Genomic DNA, 19,561 nt, shown 5'->3' on the forward strand with positions numbered 1-19,561 from the left:
CCTCCCATAGCACACCTGTCCCCTGCAGTGCCACCACCCTGCATCCCCCATGGGACAGCCAGACGAGCCCAGCACCCCAGGAGTGATCCCATCCATGTGGATGGCTGCTGCCTGCCCTGATTCTCTTCTCCCTCTCTGCTGCCTGCAGGAATTAAGGACTCAGAAGCAGAAGATGGTCTTGGAGCATGAGCACCTGCAAAAGGAGCTGGATCACCTGCGGAGGTGCCGTGCCTTGCCTTGCCTGCAATGCAGTGGTCTAGGGGCTATTTCAAGGGGTATCCCAGATGATGCTCCTTGGGGACTAGGCTGTTGCAGAATGGCTCTAAGAGCAAGGCCATGGATCCTTAGAGGCCTTGTGTGAGCAAAGCAAGGTGTAGGCCTCACAGGTAACCAGAAACCGGATGTGGGAGGAGAATGTGAAGGAAGCTCTGTAGAACTAACCAATACTGTTGTGACTAGGAGGCGTGGCTAAACACCACGCCTATATAAGCGAACTGCGGCACAAATAAAGGAGAAGCTTGCTTATCACCCATATTGGGTTGGCGTGTCTTGCTTCTCCTCACCGCTAACAAATGGCGCCTGAACAGGGACCAGGACTACAGGGCCCCGGTTACCGGGGACCCGGAATACAGGGCCCCAGTTAACGGGGACCTGGAATACAGGGCCCTGAGTAATAGGGACCTGGAACGGCGACTGAGTGGCGCCGGCGGCAGTGGCCGGGGAGCACGGGCAATGTTACTGCGGTGGCGTGAGGGACCCGGGCGCTTGAACTGACCGAAAGGAGTCCACCGCTGGGGCGAACCAGACACTGCTGCATCAGGAGGACGATCCGGAGACCGAGGTCACGGGACGATCCAGAAGAGGACGATCCGGAAAAGGCCGGCCATGAAAATGGACCGAGAGGTAGCCCCTGATTGATTACAGTGCTTTTTATAAAAGCGGGGAATTAAGCCTGAGACTCTAAAGCAGCTAGCAGGTCTAGTGGCTGTAGGGAAGGCTAAGGGATTTTTTGTAGATCCTAATACAGTTTTTGAGGAGAGTGAGTGGCGAAAGTTTGGTGATGAACTATTTGACTCAATGCTTAATGATGATAAAACGGCAAGGAAACTCGGTAAACCACGGAGAGAAGTAATAAACTGTACAAAAAGATAAAAGGCAGAAAAGAAAATTGCCGCTGTAGCAACAGAGAAACTAGGAACAGACGTCCCCGGTCGGTTGAAGCCAGGGGAAGATTACAACTCATCTCCCCCAACTTGCGGGGCGGTCCCTGTGCTTGGAGCACAGGGTTTCCCCCCCCCACCTTCTTCATCAGAAGGTGCAGCGGAGGAGGTGTAACCCCCTGCTCCCCCACCACCCCAGTTCCAAAAGTAGGGACTTTGAAAAGGACAGAGAAAGTATATTAGAAGGGATAAGCATGATGAATGTCGAGGAAGCTGAAAGGAAGAGGGTGGTGCCTCAGCACCGGATCGATTGGGGCGCCATTTTGAAGCACGCAGTAGAAAATAGAGATTATGCGCTAGCGGGAGATTTAAAGGAGCTGCGAGCCTTTCCAACCCATTATGCCCTAGAGTGGAAATTTTTAACTCAGTTACGGAGGAGCCAGGTCTGCAGATGGCCACATGCCGAACGAGAGACATCTGACAAGACATAGCTGTGAACAACGGAGACCCTGAGTTCAACCCAGGATCAGACCCCGAATCAACTGAATCCAAGCCAGATTTATATCCTCTGCTTCCAGACTCTGACTCTTTGTCTCCCGGGTCGGTCTGCTCAGCTCATCAGCAACTACTTACTGGCCTTGGAGATGCTCAGCTGCAACAATTGATGGAAAAGCTTGAAGCCCTCGAGACTCGGATTGACACATCTCCATCGGCACCTCCACCTTACCCTCCATAAAACCCCTTCCTTAAAGAAGGCAAACAGGGGGAGGGGGTGGGAGGGGTATCGGGGGGGGGCACAAATCCTTGGTATGGGTTAATCAAAGATGCAATCATTACTGCTGAATTTTCTGCAGTGGGCCTCTCTGCATATCCTGTGTTTACTACACAGCAGGGGGCTAAAGAGTGGGAAGCTCTTGATCTCAAAATAGTTAAGGAGGCCTGACAAGCAGTGACCACGTATGGGTTAAAATGCTCTTATACTCAAGCTGTATATGTTATGATTTTTTCTTGCAATTGACAGGGGGAGCCCATACAGTTTCTCTGTGACACTCATGTACTAGAAGTTGGTAAAAATAAGTATGTCCAGGTTTCTATCAACCCTTGGAGACCTTTGTAGATACTGCTGGCCACTTCTTCCAGCACAGGCTGGCCACCTGTGTCGGAATGAGTGTGCATTTTGGTCAGTATAAAAGCCCAAGCCTCATACGATGTGGGGGAGACAGAGCCTCTGCAGGGACGCCCACTAAGGTTGAGCCTGCCACCTTGCACTGCAATGATGCTTCTCAGAGCTGGTTTGCTATTAGTCTCCAAAGGGTCCTTGTGCCACGTTCTGTACATGGAACTGTAGTGGGAGTAATGATTGTCTGGATTTTGTGCTTCAAATACTGTAGTTGTGTGGCGTGTGCTTGTGGCATCCCATATATGTATGTGCATGTGCGCTGAGGGCAGACGGTGTTCTGTGTATTTTTCTTATTGTTGGGTTCATGTAAAAGCTTTTAACGGGTAGCTGTTTAACATTTCGGGCATAAAAGGGTTAATGTAAAAGTGCGGCTGTTGGCAGGTATTTATGGTTACTGCTGAAGCAGGCAGGCCGCTATATCTGCTGCCCAGCAGGCCGGCTTTTGCAGGGATAAAAAAAAAAAGGGGGGGGGGGAGAGTAATGATGCTGCAAATATGCAGTTTAACCTGTCTACTTCTCAAGAACTGATAACCTGCGGGAGGGGGTATATTTGTGTCTTCCTGCCTACAGGTCCATGGTGACTGCCTGCAAAGTTTGTCAAGCCTTCCCATGAGCTGGACAGACGAATGGAAAAACCTGATGCCTCAGCTACAGGAGCTGACCGTGAATAACCCAAGCAGAATGAGATAGAGGAAGAGAAAAACAAATGACTGCAAAACATCACTTGGGGGCAACTGAAAAGTAACATCCTGAATATGTGTGCTTGTAAAGTAGCTATTATTAGAGGTTGTGATTTTGTGTATAAAACCACCTGTATTTACTAGCTAGTTGCTAATAAGAAACTGCACCTTGTATTGTATAGATTTGTCACTTGTAAAAGAGATGTTAGAGTATGGAAATCTGCAGTAGCTGCTAGAAAAATGCTAAGGCAAAAGCTGGAAAGATTTTAATACAATGGTAGTGTTATAAAGCAGGTGATGGAACAAATTAAGAGGGTGGGAGAATTCTACTGGTAAGAAATTTTTTTGGCTAGTCCCTCACTGCCATCAGCATCTTCAACATGCTGCTGCACCCTGTAATAGTTACTCTGCTAATGTAAATATGTGTGTGCCTTGCTGTAGTAGCGACTTGTTACTGGATATAAAACAAAAGGGGGGAGATGTGGAGACAGTGTTCTCACAGGAGAATGCATAATTGGTACATAAATTCTGAATAATCCTGAAAGATACAGCAAGGCCATGAGAGGCCCAAAGAAGCTTAAGCAAGCAAGATAAGAGGCTGGAATTCACCAAGTTAATGAGAACTGTGGACTGTTGGCAAGCTTTCAAGGTTGAGTTCTCACACCTGTGTTTAACCAATTATATGCTAGTCACTAAGGGTCTTCAAGGAGTGTATCCAATCATAATATGCCAAATCACTGTAAGTGCTTCGGCTGGGGCCTTGGCTCAGTTAAACAAGCTAGGCTGCTGGCTTGCTAAGCAGACAAAGGCTACATCGAAGGCAATTTCTGATTTGTTGTTTGATGTTGATTCTGTGAGACATGCAACACTGCAGGACAGGGCCGCTATAGACCTTTTGTTGTTGGAACAGGGACATGGATGGGAAGAGGTTGATGGAATGTGTTGTATGAATCTTTCTGATCATTCTAATCTGATAAACGCACAGCTGAAAACCCTGGCTCAGCTTACCCAACAATTGCAAGTGAGCAATGACCTAGGGATAGCTAAATGGTTGTCCTCATGGGGTATTACAGGTTGACTTAAAACACTGCTATTTGAAGGACTGCGCTTATGTATCATTGTTATTTTAATCATTGTAGCTGTTAGACTTTCTTATAGTTGTGTGATGAAACAAGTGAACAGAATAACCCACAATGTTTTGCTCGCAGAAAAGAAAAAGGGGGGAATTGTTGCAGAATGGCTCCAAGAGCAAGGCCATGGATCCTTAGAGGCCTTGTGTGAGCAAAGCAAGGTGTAGGCCTCACAGGTAACCGGAAACCGGATGTGGGAGGAGAATGTGAAGGAAGCTGTGTAGAACTAACCAATACTGTTGTGACTAGGAGGCGTGGCTAAATACCATGCCTATATAAGCGAACTGCGTCACAAATAAAGTAGAAGCTTGCTTATCACCCATATTGGGTTGGCGTGTCTTGCTTCTCCTCGCCGCTAACACTAGGCCAAATATATATTCTAGAAATAATAATCTATTTTTTTACCTTGAATAGTTAATATTTTTCACTGGTGTCGTGGTTTAAAACCAGTCAGGTAACTTGTTCACTCACTCCCAGTGAGTGGTGCCGAGCTGACAACAATCGAGGTCCGTGTCCCCTCCCCACCGGGGTTCTCCCCCACTCCCGGAGGAACGGGGAGGAGGATCGAAAGAGTGCAACTCCCACGGGTTGAGACAAGAACAGTCCAGCAACCAATGTACACAAATCACCACCGCTACTATCAACTACAACAATGATAAGGGAAAATAACAAGGAAGAGAATACGATACCACCGGCCAAGAAAACGAGTTCCACCCGGAAGCCCGTGTCCTTCCGGGTAACTCCCAGTCACCCCCCACCCCGGCCATGACGTGCTGTGGTATGGAATACCTCCCTGGCTAGCCCGAGTCAGGCGCCCCATCTCTGCTTCCTTCCGGCTTCCCCTCCTCCCTGGCAGAGCATGAGCCTCACAAAGTCCTTGGTCAGGGTAAACATCACTTAGCATCAACTGAAAACATCGACTTCACCAACACTGTTCTCAGGCTGGAAGTCAAAACACAGCACTGCACCAGCTAGCACAAAGGAAAAAAAAAACAAAAAACATGACTGCTACTGCTGAACCCAGGACAACTGGGAAGTTTGAAGCTAAAAAAAGCAAAAAAAAAAAAAGAAAAAAAGAATAATAAATGGAGAACGTGCCGTGCATGAAGCAAAGGAGCACAGGGTCCCACCCAATGGAAAGCAGATCCCATCCCTTGCCCTCTGCACGCAACCACCAGCCCGGCTTGGGCTGTCCTCCTGGGGGCCAGGGTGCTTCAATATTCCCCCCTCCCCCTTTCACCCACCCCACGCTTTATAGTGCTCATTTTTTGTTGTTTTATTTTTTTAAATAACAGTTCCAAGACTCCACTGCCAACACTAAAGCTGGAGAAGCCCTGTGGGGCCGGGTATGTGGTGGGCCCCCATTTCCCCAGACCCTCCCCCTGACCCTGGGGTTTCCCACTGGAAATGCACTTCACTATAAAGCAAGAAAGTCATTAAACTGGTTGAAGTTACCTTTTTGTTCCTGTTTGGCAGGGAAGGGGCACCAAGGTGGGGTTACCTTGTCAGATCTAGTCACCCCTAGGTTTGTGATTCAAGTCAAGGAAAAAAGTTGCTTCAGCCTTCTACTCTGTGCATATATATTAAAGAAAAATTGTATATTTTTTTATATACTTTAATTATTGTTATAAAAACCTTGCTTTTTTTTTCTTATCTGTTTCTGCTTTTTTTTTTTTTTTTTTCTTCCTTTTCCTTCCTCCCTTTTTATTTTCTTTCTGTTTTGGCAAAAGGATTAAATCACTTTTAGCATTTGTACTGCTGCTAGTCAGGATAGAACAGCTATTGAAGTGTTTTAAAAGAATTTAAAAAACAGGAACAATGAATCACCTTTTACAGCAGGGCAGGTGATGTCCCACTGCAAGGCCCTTGGGAATTGGAGCTGGTCCCTTCCACCACCTTCTCCCACTTGTTTTGGGGTTGTTTTTACACTTCTTCTGTGGTTTCCAGGTCTTTTGCTGGTCCAGCTGGGGAGTTGTGGGTATCACAGCACTGGGTGGCTTCTCAGCCTTGCGTGAGCTCCATCTATCAATTTAGTAACACAAATCAATTGTGCCAAGAGGACTGGGGGTACTGGGGGGTGTTGGACAAGGGGTTACACTAGGCTATTCTCATCCCCCCAAAAATATCAAAACAATCAGTAGGCTGTTTGGGCAGGGGGACCTGGGGTTTGTCCACAGGGGCCACAGCTTTGCACGGGGCTGGTGACACCACCAACCTCCTTGTGCTCAGCAGCGCCAGGCTGGGGTTGCAAGTTGAGGCTTGGCACCATGCACCACCATTTGCAGCTGCTTTCTAATCATCATGTGCCCCAACTGCCCAGAAAGGCTTTTTATTTTGTAAAAAATAAAATTATTTATTATTCTTCTTTAATTCACCACAGGCAGGCTCATGGCTACAGGAAAAAGTGGCCTCTGCTTTAAATTCCCTTGCTGCACTCACAAAGAAAGCATTAAACCCCCTCTACACACACACCCCCCCACTGGATTCACAAAAAAAAAACAAACCAAAAACCAAAAAACCAAAACAAACAAAAAAAAACAACTGTGCAAAATTAAAAGGCAAAATGCCCTTGTGACAGAAATTAGTTTAATCTTTTTTAAATTCCCAATTGCATTGCCAGCCTCTGGCCTTGCTGCTGCCAATTCTGAGCTTCACAATGAATTTTCACATGGCAAAATACTCTTGGTGCTCGACTCACTTTTTCCCTTCCCCTGTGCTGTGGCAGAGGGAAGACGCCAGGGATGGAAAATCATTGGCAATTTATCCCTCTCCACCATGCAGAGGCCAGGATGTAGCCTCACTTCATAGCAGCTCCTGTATTCACAGCAGCTCCTGTACTGAGGCTTCCCCCCCACAGCCCAAATTCACATATTTTGTAGCAATTTCTCAGAATTACTCCTCCTGGGGCCATGGCGAGTGGTTGTGTTTGTACACACCCTGTGTAGAACTGCTCAAGGAGCTGTGCCAGAGCCCAGGATGGCTGCAAGGAGGGAAAGGAAGGCAGAGCCCACTGGGGGCGGTTTGGATGCTGTGAAAGAAAACAAACTCCCAAAAAGGAGAAAAGAACCCAACCCTGAACATGTTCTAAGTGTACTTGTTTGACTTAATTGTAATGTAATATATTACTTGTTGAATGTAGTAATTAGGTATTTATAAATATATTGCTGTAATTTCTGAAAACAGACAAAGAAAAAATAAACTCTTCTGCAACAATGGCAACGGATTCTTTCTCCCCCACCATAGGAAAGCAGCCCTGCTCCAAGTATCCTCACATTGTCAGAGCCCTTTGCTGGCAGCTCTGGCCACAGGCAGGGCACAGATGTTAGGCAGGAGCTGCCCAGATGCTTGGAAAGGGCAGCACTCACCACCCTTGGGTTGGAGCCAGCATTTCCCCCTCATCAACACAGCCCGACACCAGGGAGGCTCCTGCCTTTGCCTGTTGGTCTGCTGAAGGGGGAATGGGGCTGGAGCCAAAGGAGAGCTGTGGGTTTTTCCAGCCGTTGTTAAACCCGTGGATGCTCAATGCACAGAACACAGGGACTCATTTGATGCCATTCACTCAGCTGAAATTGGTTTTATTCTTTTTTATACAGTGTCAGATTAAAAAGACAAAAATGTCAAGACATGATATTACGAGACAACCTGGTATGGAGGAGGAAAACCATTGTCCTTCTCCAAAGAGCAGATGGGCTTGCTTCCCAGCTGATCTCCTCAGCAGAGTAGCAGACACCTCTCATTGTCTGAACATCTTCCCCCTTTTCAAGGCTGAGAAAATTCATGGCGAAGCACTGACAAGACGTGTACTGCTTTCAAGACAGCGTGTGGCCTGTGCTCAGAAGTTCCCTCTATGAAGTACACCCACAGAGATCCACCCAGCCCCATTAGACAGCATCAGAGTAGTGCTGATGAGCCACCACCTGCACCAAGTATATCTCTAAGCCCAAGAGGCCCACCTCTGAAACTAGGAGCTCCCATGCAGGGATGCTCCTGTGCCACTGGAAGCTCTGGAACAATTCCCAGCTGGCTGTAAGTCTGCCTGCATGCATGTGGAAGAGGAACCTAAATTGGGAGGGTTTAGGCTGCTGAGGAGGGGCTGCACGCAGCCAAGGGGAGATGAGGCTTGGGTGGCTACAGGAGATGTGCACAGGAAGGTGGATGCTGCCCAGATGAAGGGCCAAGAGTGAGGACTGGAGCCTGCTCCCTTCTACTGCCCTCTCCTGGGAGGTTTTAGGGTTGGCCTGGCTAGTACCTCAGAAATCCTGGGAATGGGCACTCTCACCAGGCTGAAGGTTAGTCTGGAGCTTGTACATGTGATCTAAGGCTTGAGTAAGGAAAGCTCTGGTTGTGTTGACATCCATCAAGATTAGGTTATCCAGCTAAAGGAGAAAATAACAGAATCTGGGGAAACAGCCCTGCTGCAGTGGAAGACAAGGAACTCAGAAAGCAGTACCGCAGCCCATGCTTTCCCTTCATTAACACCCCAAGGGCTGGCCCAGCTGCCACCCCCAGTCAACAGAAGCACACAAGAAACAAGAGCACAGGGAACTGCAACCAGATCATAAAGTGAGGTTTCAGCATATGTTTTTTGTTCCTAAATGACATATCCACACACCCAAAATCCAGGGAAAAACATGCCCCAAACAGCGCTTACACAAGCAGCTCTCATCAGTCACAAGCCCACACAATCACATGGCATCTAGAATGCTCCCAGCACCAAGCTGGCAAAGCTCTCACCACACATCCCCACCACACCTTGGCATGAGCCTCCTGCTGCCTGATGAAGCTGTCTGCAGACAGCCACAGCTTGGCTATCTGGATGTCCCAGGTATCCTTCACCAGTGTGTGGATCTCATTGGCCTTGGGGATGTTGTCTGAGGCACTACAGGAGGGGATAGAGGCTCAAAACAGGCTGCAAGGGATTCATAAGTTATATCAACAGCATAAGTATTGTTAGCAGTTCCTCAGTCCTGAGGCATAAGCAGAACAGATTGCTATAAAGAAAAAAGCCCTGCGACTCAACACTAATACAGACTGGTACTTCTGCTGCTGGAATTTCTGGGATAGTTTATTTACCCTGGAATTCTCAGCTCTGATGCAGAATCTGGTTCTCACTAGAATCGTTCCGCTCTTTAATGAGAATCATAGAATAGTTAGGGTTGGAAAGGAACTTAAGATCATTTAGTTCCAAGCCCCCTGCCATGGGCAGGGATGCCTCCAACTAAACCATGCCACCCAAGGCTCTGTCCAACCTGGCCCTGAACACTGCCAGGGATGGAGCACTCACAACTTCTCTGGGCAACCTATTCCAGTGCCTCACCACCCTCACAATAAAGAACTTCCTCCTTATATCCAATCTAAACTTCCCCTATTTAAGTTTTAACCCATTGACCCTTGTCCTATCACTAGAGTACCTAATGAAGAGTCCCTCCCCAGCATCCTTGTAGGCCCCCTTCAGATACTGGAAGGCTGCTATGAGGTCTCCACACAGCCTTCTCTTCTCCAGGCTGAACAGCCCCAGCTTTCTCAGCCTGTATTCATTCACAGGTGCTCCAGTCCCCTGATCATCCTCGTGGCCCTCCTCTGGACTTTTTCTAACAGTTCCATGTCCTTTTTATGTTGAGGACACCAGAACTGTACACAGTACTCCAGGTGAGGTCTCACAAGAGCAGAATAGAGGGGCAGGATCACCTCCTTCGATGTGGATACTTCTGTATCCACTAAAATTCCTCTTAATTTCCTCTAGTCCCTAGCTTTAATTTAACCAGTGGATGTGGTAAGGGACATTCCGCAAATCCCTCTCAGTCTAGTTCTAATTCAGTCACTGGAGTCATAGAATCATAGAATACTTAGGGTTGGAAAGGACCTTAAGATCATATAATTCCAACACCGCTGCCATGGGCAGGGACACCTCACACTAAACCATGCCACCCAAGGCTTCATCCAACCTGCCCCTGAACACTGCCGGGGATGGAGCATTAAAAACCTCCCTGGGCAACCCATTCCAGTTCCTCACCACCGTCACAGTAAAGAATTTCTTATATCCAATCTAAACTTCCCCTGTTTAACATGAACCCTTTACTCCTTGTCCTGTCACTACAGTCCCTAATGAAGAGTCCCTCCCCAGCATCCTTGTAGGCCCCCTTCAGATACTGGAAGGCTGCTATGAGGTCTCCACGCAGCCTTCTCTTCTCCAGGCTCAACAGACCCAACTTTCTCAGCCTGTATTCATTCACAGGTGCTCCAGTCCCCTGATCATCCTCGTGACCCTCCTCTGGACTTGCTCCAAGAGTTCCATGTCCTTTTTATGTTGAGGACACCAGAACTGTACACAATACTCCAGGTGAGGTCTCACAAGAGCAGAATAGAGGGGCAGGATCACCTCTTTCGACCTGCTTGTCATGCTCCTTTTCAGGCAGCCCAGGATATGGTTGGCTTTCTGAGCTGCGAGCACACACTGCTGGCTCATGTTCATTTTCTCATCAAACAACACACCCAGTCCTTCTCCACAGGGCTGCTCCGAATCTCTTCTTTCCCCAACCTGTAGCTGTGACTGGGATTGCTCTGACCCAGGTGTAGGACCTTGCACTTGGCATGGTTAAACTTCATGAGGCTGGCATCAGCCCACCTCTCAAGCATATCAAGGTCCCTCTGTATGGCATTCCTTCCCTTCAGCTTATCAACCGAACCACACATCTTGATGTCATCGGCAAACTTGCTGAAAGCACACTCAATCCCACTGTCCATGTCACCAACAAAGATGTTGAACAAGACTGGTCCCAACACCAGTCCCTGAGGGACACCACTCATTACTGGTCTCCAGCTGGACATTGAGCCATTGACCACAACTCTTTGCCTGTGGCCATCCAGCCAGTTCTTTATCCACCCAGTGGTCCACCTATCATCAAATTGATGTCTCTCCAATTTAGAGACAAGGATGTCATGTGGGACAGTGTCGAAGGCCTTGCACAAGTCCAGGTAGATGACATCAACTGCTCTACCCCTGTCCATCAGTACCGTAGCCCCATCATAGAAGGACACCAAATTGGTCAGGCAGGATTTCCCCTTAGTGAAGCCACTCTGGCTGTCAGCAAGCACCTTGTTGTTTTTCATGTGCCTTAGCATGCCTTCCAGGAGAATCTGCTCCAAGATTTTGCCAGGCACAGAGGTGAGACTGACTGGTCTGTAGTTCCCAGAGTCATTCATTTTCCCATTCTTGAAAATGGGGGTTATATTTCCCTTTTTCCAGTTGTCAGGAACTTCACCTGACTGCCATGATTTTCCAAATATGATGGACAGTGCCTTAGCAACTTCATTTGCCAGCTTTTTCAGGACCCACAGATGGATTTCATCAGTTCCCATGGACTTGTGTACATTTAGGTTTTTAAGATGGTCTCAAACCAGATCGTCTTATACAGTTGGCCCAAGGTTTTCATTCTCACAGTCCCTGCATCTGCCTTTCAAGACTTGGGTGGTGTGGTCAGAGTCTTTGCCAGTGAAGACTGAGGCAAAAAGTCATTCAGAACCTTAGCTTTCTCCAAATCCAGGGTAGCCAGTTCTCCTGATGGCTTCCGGAGAGGGCCTACGTTGACCCTAGTCTTTTTTTATTTGCTACGTACCTACGGAATCCCTTCCTGTTATCCTTAACATCCCTAGCCAAGTTTAATTCTAACTGGGCCAAGTCTCTGACTGAGTCACCTTGTGGGTATTCCTTTTAGGGCAGTCTCACTTCCAACACCCAAATTCCTTACTGTATGCACACTCATCCGGTCCCATAGGAGAAGAATTCACTCTTTCACCTCTGCTTGACTTTCCTCCTCTACCTCTGCCTTGTCCTCTCACATTAATCCCTCCACCAGTTTCCACTTGTCCCAAAGCAGCCATCATAGCCATGGCTATGAGCACGACTCAGCTTTTTCTTCTCTGCTTCCGATTCCTATATGCTCTCCACGTTTCTTCCTTTATTTCTGTTGGTATTTATGCAAGAAGTTCTTAATCTCCTTGGGACTATAGTCTGTCGATTCGTCTGTTCTTACTTGTCCATTTGTCCTAGTACTCTTTTTTCCCTTTTTGTTCTTTTCACAGTTGCTCACCCTCCTCTGCTGGGGCTACAGATGCCTGCCTCTGCAACAGCACTTCTGTTTTAACCTTTTCTTAACTCTGAATGTGAATCTGCAACTTGTTGCCATTGACAGCAACCTCTTCCTCCTTATCAATATCAGATAGATGCAGAGGGTGTTTCTCTCAGAGGTACCTGTGATACATAATTCTCCAACCTATCTTCCTGATTACTCTGTTTTTTTAACTTTAAACATCTTTCCCCCAGTATCACAGGCTGAACAACACCTCTCCAGCTTAGCTTTCTTTTTTTCCCTGTCCTTTTCCAAAGTAAAAATTAAGGGATCTGGTTGAACTATATGAATTTCGCATTCCATCTGCCATTCTGGGTGGTTTCTTAAAGTGAAAAATACATCTGCATACATCACTTCATCCCATTTTCCTTGTTGCCTTAAGAACATCAATTGTAACAATGTATTATAGTTCAGAATTCCACTTTTAGGCCATTTTTCCTGATCTTCCAAAGTATACAACAAAGGCCACCATTGATTACAGTATTTTATCAAAGTTTTCTTGTTTACCGAGCCCCCAGGACATCCTCCCAATTCTTTCCAATGTGCCAAATTACACCTTAAAGGACTCTTTTTCAAGATTTCTCCACTCTGTTGATTTCCTATTATTAATTTTGCATTCATACACACTAGGGATCCCACAGAGACACTCCACACAGTTACAGTACTTGAGACAGAGACTAAATTTAGTCAAACAACAATTAATAATACAACATCCTGTCACCAATACCAAAATCGTTGCCATAACAAGCCACAAAATAAGTCAAATACCAGTAAAATCAAAAAACGTTTCCACAAGACACCCCCTGCGTCTTGCAGGTGTATACCAAAATGATGCTAGCAGCCGAGTATACGCCTTTGCCTACAGGATTTCCTATCTCAATTTAAAGAAGGCTTCAAAACCTTGCATACGTTTACCAAACCAATTTAGTCTTTATTTAAGATGCCCCCTGCATCTTACAGACGATATAGAAGAATACCTTTCGTAAAGATGGTCTTTGTCGGCTCCTGCAGTGATCCGAATGAGTCAAGGGGTCCTTTCGGGAAAAGTTCCCGAAGGCCCTAGGGAGCCCTGTTCTCAGCGGGTCCCGCAGCCGAGCAGAGTGGGTCCCATCAGCGTCGCCAAATTGATTCGGAGTAATCTCCAGGAACTTGCCAACAAAGTTGGAGTTGACAAGCAGGCATTCTTTATTGCAGCACCTGGAGAAATGGGGGATAGCTCCCCCTAGCGTTTCTCTTCCGAAGTGCTGAGCAATCCATCCTTATATAGTCACTAAGCATACATATTCATTATGCACATGCATATTCATGAAGTAACTTATGTATTCCACCATTCTCCTAGAAAGTTTCTCCCGCATGCACACACAAATGTGGTAGTTGTCTTTGGGGTTCGTTTACTTCTTCCAACAATCTTCATCACTTGGCCATTCCTTGAACTTTCGTCCTGGCAGCCTTTGAAGCATGAGCAGTAGATAAATGCTTACACCAGCTTAATTAGTTTAGTAACACCACTGTCATAATTGAATGATTTCTCCCTGTCCTTCTACTTATCAGTTAACTCAACAAAAACTCATCCTGAACATCTGCTATTTTCAGATAATCTTTATCTACAAGTTCTGTTTTGCTTACCATAAATTTTGTACAAGGTTACAAGTTCCTAGAACTACGTCAGCTATGGTCATTTATCTTATACAAGGATGATTGCTAAGCAGAACTAATTTACTTACTGTCCTGTGTTCAGCAGTAGCAGTCATTTTTTCCCCTTCTTAGTAGCTGGTGCAGTGCTGTGTTTTGACTTTCTGCCTGGGAACAGAGCTGATAACACTGATGTTTTAGTCTGACCAAGGACTTTCTGAGCCTCATGCTCTGCCAGGGAGGAGGGAAAGCTGTGAGGAAGCAGAGACCGGACACCTGACCCAAACTGACCAAAGAAGTATTCCATACCACAGCACGTCATGCCCACGATGCAACTGAGTGTTACCCGGAAGGACTAGGGACTGTGGGGTTGGACGAGGTATCGGTCGGTGCTTGGTCAGGCTGGGGGGGTGATTTATCGGCCAGCAGGTGGTGAGGTGTTGTATTCTCTTCCCTTGTTATTTTCTTTATCATTATTATTATTGGTGGCAGCAGTAGTGATTTGTGTTATACCTTAGTTGCAAAACTGTTCTTATCTCAACCTGTGGGAGTTGCATTCTTTTGATTCTCCTCTCCGTCCCTCTGGGAGTAGGGGGAGGGCAAGAAGGGGGGGGGAGTGAGTGAATGAGCTGTGTGGCTGGTTTTAAACCACGACACTTACTTATAATAGATTATATTTCAGCCTATATTTGTCTATTTCACGGCTTATACGCAACAGAGATGAAGCTACTTATTTAACGTTTTTGCAAAAACAGGTGTCCCAGTAAGTAGGCACACCCTGGTTGCAAGGCTTCACCTTTCTTTCCCCTATGCCTGACCACAAAGTCCCTCCCTTGTTTTCATATTGGCTAGGTCCTCCAAGGTTTACAGCCTATCCGAAGTGCCTAAATTACCTGCGTGAAGTCTGCCCCTGGTTGCATCTCCCATTACTCTGCTTTAAGCGCCCCTTCCCCTTACTTACACCTTCTCTTTTATGGTATAGTCGCCTAACTCGTGTCCCTGTCCCCTGCTTGTCAACTTGAAACCCTGTTGGCAAGTTTGTTCCTGGAGTTTTCTCCAAATCACTCTTCAGAGATGCATAATCTCCAGCATCATTATAATACCAATATGGAGCTGTAAAGGGAATATGATCTTCACCCCTCCCAGCCATCTCCCCTGCAGTAATCTGAGCATTTTCTTGAGTACATGCAGTTTTTATAACCAACTGTTTTTCTGTCTCTGTTAATGCATCCAATATTGCATCCATATCCTTCCAATCAGGATCCTGACTTCTTACCAGTATCTCAAATTTCTTTTTTTCTACCCCTATAGGGTCATTTTGATAATTTTTTGCAATCTGCTTCCAATTATCTAAATCTCCTAAAGAGATAGATGTTTATCCTGCTACATCCCTCCGGTCCCATTGCTTCCCTAGGAGGGGCTTGCAGGGCAGTCTTAGTTTTTCTATGGACACAGGTGACAACAGGAGTGGAGGGAATTTTCTTTACATTTTGTTCTAGCTTTTCATCTGAATCACAGGATTCCTCCTGAATCGGAGGCGGTCTCTGTTCAGGTACCTTTGGGGAAACATAATCCTCCATTCTATCTTCAGACACGTTATCCTCAATTCATTTCCTAAGTTTCAAACATAATTCCCCAATATCACAACCTGAACAACATCTTTCCAATCTATTCCCAGCCTGCTTCCTTTCTTTTTCTAAAGCCAAAATTAAAGGATCCAAAGGTGCTATATTAATTCCACATTCTATCTGCCATTCTGGGTGGTTTTGAAGCGTGAAAAAAATATCTGCATACATTACTTCATCCCATTTTCCTTGCGGCCTCAAAAACAACATTAATTGTAACAATGTATTATAGTTCAGAGTTCCATTTTTAGGCCGTTTTTCCTTATCCTCCAAAGTATACAAAGGCCACTATTGGTTACAATATTTTAATAAACGTTTGGTTACTTACTGAGCCCCCAGGAGACCCTCCAAGTTCTTTCCTATATGCCAAAAAACATCCTAAAGGACTCTTTTTCAAGATTTCTCCACTCTGCTGATTTTCCATTTTCAAGCTTACATTCACACACACACACACTAGGGTTCCCACAGAGACACTCCACACAGTTACAACAATTGAGACAGAGAATAAAATGCAGTCAAACAAACAGCAATTAATAGCACATTTATAACATCCTGTCACCAAGACCAAAATCACAAGACCAAAATCATTACTGTAACAAGGCACAAAAAAAGTCAAATACCAATAAGATCCAAAACCGTTTCCACAAGACACCCCCTGCAACTTGTAGGTCCCAAACCACAAGATTTAACCTGCTTCTTGTGGGTGCATACCAAATGGACAATAGCAGCCGGGTATGCGCCTTTCCTATCCCAATTTATGGAAGGCTTCCAAACCTTGCGTACACTTACCAAACCAACACAATTAACAGTTTAGTCGTTATGCAAGATGCCCCCTGCACCTTACAGACTATACAAAAGAAAAGAATACCTTTTATGAAGATGGTCCTTGTCTTCTCCCGCAGTGATTCGAATGAGTCAAGGGGTCCCTCCAGGAAAAATTCCCGAGGGCCCTAGGGAGCCCTGTCCTCAGCAGGTCCTGCAGTCGAGCAGAGAGGGTCCCACCAGCCGCCAAATTGATACAAAGAAAACTCCAGGAACAAACTTGCCAACAAGGTTTTCAAGCTGACAAGCAGGTATTCTTTATTGCAGCACCGGGAGACACGGGGGATAGCTCCTCCTAATGTGTGTCCTGTATTGCTACATAAGCCATCCTTATACAGTCCCTGGGTATACATACATATTCATGAGGCTACATATGTATTACATCACTTTCCAGAAAGTTCCCTGCAGGCGTACAGAATTGTGGTGGTGGTCTCTGAGGGTCGTTTACTTCTTCCAACAATCTTCATCACTTCTGGCAGACTTTGAAGCATGCAGAGTAGATGTTTATACCAGCTCAATCGGTTCGGTAACACTGCAGACATAGCAATCATCCTGTCCTTCTGCTTATCAGTTAGTTTAGTTGCAGACCATCCTGGACACCTGCTAGTTTCAGGCACTCTTTATCTACATGTCCTGTCTTTCTATCTTGTTTTTCTTACACTTATTTTTGTACTAAGGTCATAAGGACCTAAAACTACTCCAACTACAACAGTTTATCTTATACAAGAATTCTCATTATATTCTATAGCTGCACTCTACTTTTTTTTCTATGAAAAATAGAAGAGGATCTGGTTCAAGACCATCTTAAGAATCTAAATGTATTCAAGTCAATGGGACCTGATGAAATCCATCTGCAGGTCCAGAAGCTGGCAAATGAAGTTGCTAAGCTCCTGTCCATCATATTTGAAAAATCATGGCACTTAAGTAAAGTTCCTGACAACTGGAAAAAGGGAAATATAACCCCCATTTTCAAGAAGGGGAAAATGGATGACCCGGGGAATTACAGACCAGTCAGTTTCACCTCTGTGCCTGGCAACATCTTGGAGCAGATTCTCCTGGAAGGCATGCTAAGGCACATGAAAAACAACAAGGTGCTTGGTGACAGCCAGCATGGCTTCGCTAAGGGGAAATCCTGCCTGACCAATTTGGTGTCCTTCTATGATGGGGCTACAGTACTGATGGACAGGGGTAGAGCAGTTGATGTCATCTACCTGGACTTGTGCAAGGCCTTCGACACTGTCCCACATGACATCCTTGTCTCTAAATTGGAGAGACATCAATTTGATGATAGGTGGACCACTGGGTGGATAAAGAACTGGCTGGATGGCCACAGGCAAAGAGTTGTGGTCAATGGCTCAATGTCCAGCTGGAGACCAGTAATGAGTGGTGTCCCTCAGGGATCGGTGTTGGGACCAGTCTTGTTCAACATCTTTGTTGGTGACATGGATAGTAGGATTGAGTGTGCCCTCAGGAGGTTTGCCAATGACACCAAGCTGTGTGGTTCAGTTGATACGCTGGAGGGAACGAATGCCATACAGAGGGACCTTGACATGCTTGAGAGGTGGGCTGATGACAGCCTTATGAAGTTTAACCATGACAAATGCAAGGTCCTGCACCTGGGTTGGAGCAATCCCAGTCACAGCTACAGGTTGGGCAAAGAAGAGATTCAGAGCAGCCCTGTGGAGAAGGACTTGGGGGTGTCGGTTTATGATAAAATGAACATGAGCCGGCTTCAGCCTGCACTCGCAGCCCAGCAAGCCAACCGTATCCTGGGCTGCATCAAAAGGAGCGTGACCAGCAGGTCGAAGGAGGTGATCCTGTTCTGCTCTTGTGAGACCTCACCTGGAGTATTGTGTATAGTTCTGGTGTCCTCAACATAGAAAGGACATGGAACTGCTGGAACAAGTCCAAAGGAGGGCCACGAGGATGATCAGGGGACTGGAGCACCTTCCGTATGAAGATAGACTGAGAAAATTGGGGCTGCTCAGCCTGGAGAAGAGAAGGCTGCATGAAGACCTCATAGCAGCCTTCCAGTATCTGAAGGGGGCCTATAGGGATGCTGGGGAGGGACTATTCATGAGGGACTGTAGTGACAGGCTTAGGGTTCAAACTTAAACAGGGGAAGTTTAGATTGGATGTAAGGAAGAAATTCTTTACTGTGAGGGTGGTGAGGTACTGGAATAGGTTGCCCAGGGAGGTTGTGAATGCTCCATCCCTGGTGGTGTTCATTGCCAGGTTGGACAAAGCCTTGGGTGGCATGGTATGGTTGGGAGTTGGAACTAGATGATCTTAAGGTCCTTTCCAACCCTAACTATTCTATGATTCAATGATTCTGTGAATATCAAGCAACAGTCCTGGGCCCCCCTGCCCTCTAGGTCTATATCCCATGGAACCTTACTAAGCAGGTTCCTGAAGAGGCCGAAGTCTGCTCTCTTGAAGTCCAGGGCAGTGAGCTTGTTGCACGCTCTTCTCACTGTCCTGAGGATCTTGAATTCAACCATCTCATGATCGCTGCAACCAAGGCTGCCCTGGAGCATCACATTTCCAACCAGCCCTTCCCTGTTGGTGAGCACGAGGTCAAGCATGGCACCTCTCCTTGTTGGCTCCTCTGTTAGTTGCAGAAGGAAGGTGTCTTCCACACAATCGAGGAACCTCCTGGATTGCTTGTGCCAGGCTGTACCGTCCCTCCAACAGATATCAGGGTGGTTGAAGTCTCCCATAAGAACTAGCGCCTGTGAGCGTGAGGCTGTTCTTTTCTGTCTGCAGAGTGCTTCATCTACAGATTCCTCTTGATTGGGTGGTCTGTAACAGATCCCCACACTAATGTCCTTCATAGCTGTTCTCCCTTTAACCCTGACCCACAAACTCTGTTGACTGCTCACCTGTCCCCAGACAGAATTCCATACTCTCCAGACTATCCCTAACATAAATGGCAAATCCCCCTCCCTGCCTTCTGGGCCTGTCTTTTCTAAAGAGCCTGTAACCTTCCATTAGAGCCTGTAACCTTCCAATAACATATATATAGATTTAAGAAAAACAATGAGTGAAAAACTAGGATTTCCCTCAGTAGGCCAAAATCTGTTTGTAAATTTAGCAACCAAAATAGCCAAGAAACTGAATGTAGCAAATTGCTGGATTTGTGGAGGGCCTTTAATGATGGAAGAATGGCCCTGGAGAGGTGCAGGTCTAAGTGCATTTGATTT

At 46.3% G+C, this 19,561-nt stretch overlaps 1 long non-coding RNA gene across 1 annotated transcript in view; it reads left to right on the top strand.

Annotated features, from left to right (window-relative positions):
* Positions 1–2,840: 2,840 nt before the first annotated feature.
* LOC133276342 (uncharacterized) overlaps positions 2,841–19,561 on the top strand; it is a 93,688-nt gene continuing 76,967 nt past the window's right edge. Inside the window, exon 1 of the long non-coding RNA XR_009745831.1 lies at positions 2,841–2,884. This is a non-coding gene — a long non-coding RNA (uncharacterized LOC133276342). The remainder of the gene's footprint in view (positions 2,885–19,561) is intronic.

Source organism: Pezoporus flaviventris, unplaced genomic scaffold (genome assembly GCF_033815535.1).
Source record: "Pezoporus flaviventris isolate CSIRO_AGI_PZ_B2104156 unplaced genomic scaffold, CSIRO_AGI_Pfla_v1 ptg000044l, whole genome shotgun sequence".
Taxonomy (NCBI): domain Eukaryota; kingdom Metazoa; phylum Chordata; class Aves; order Psittaciformes; family Psittacidae; genus Pezoporus; species Pezoporus flaviventris.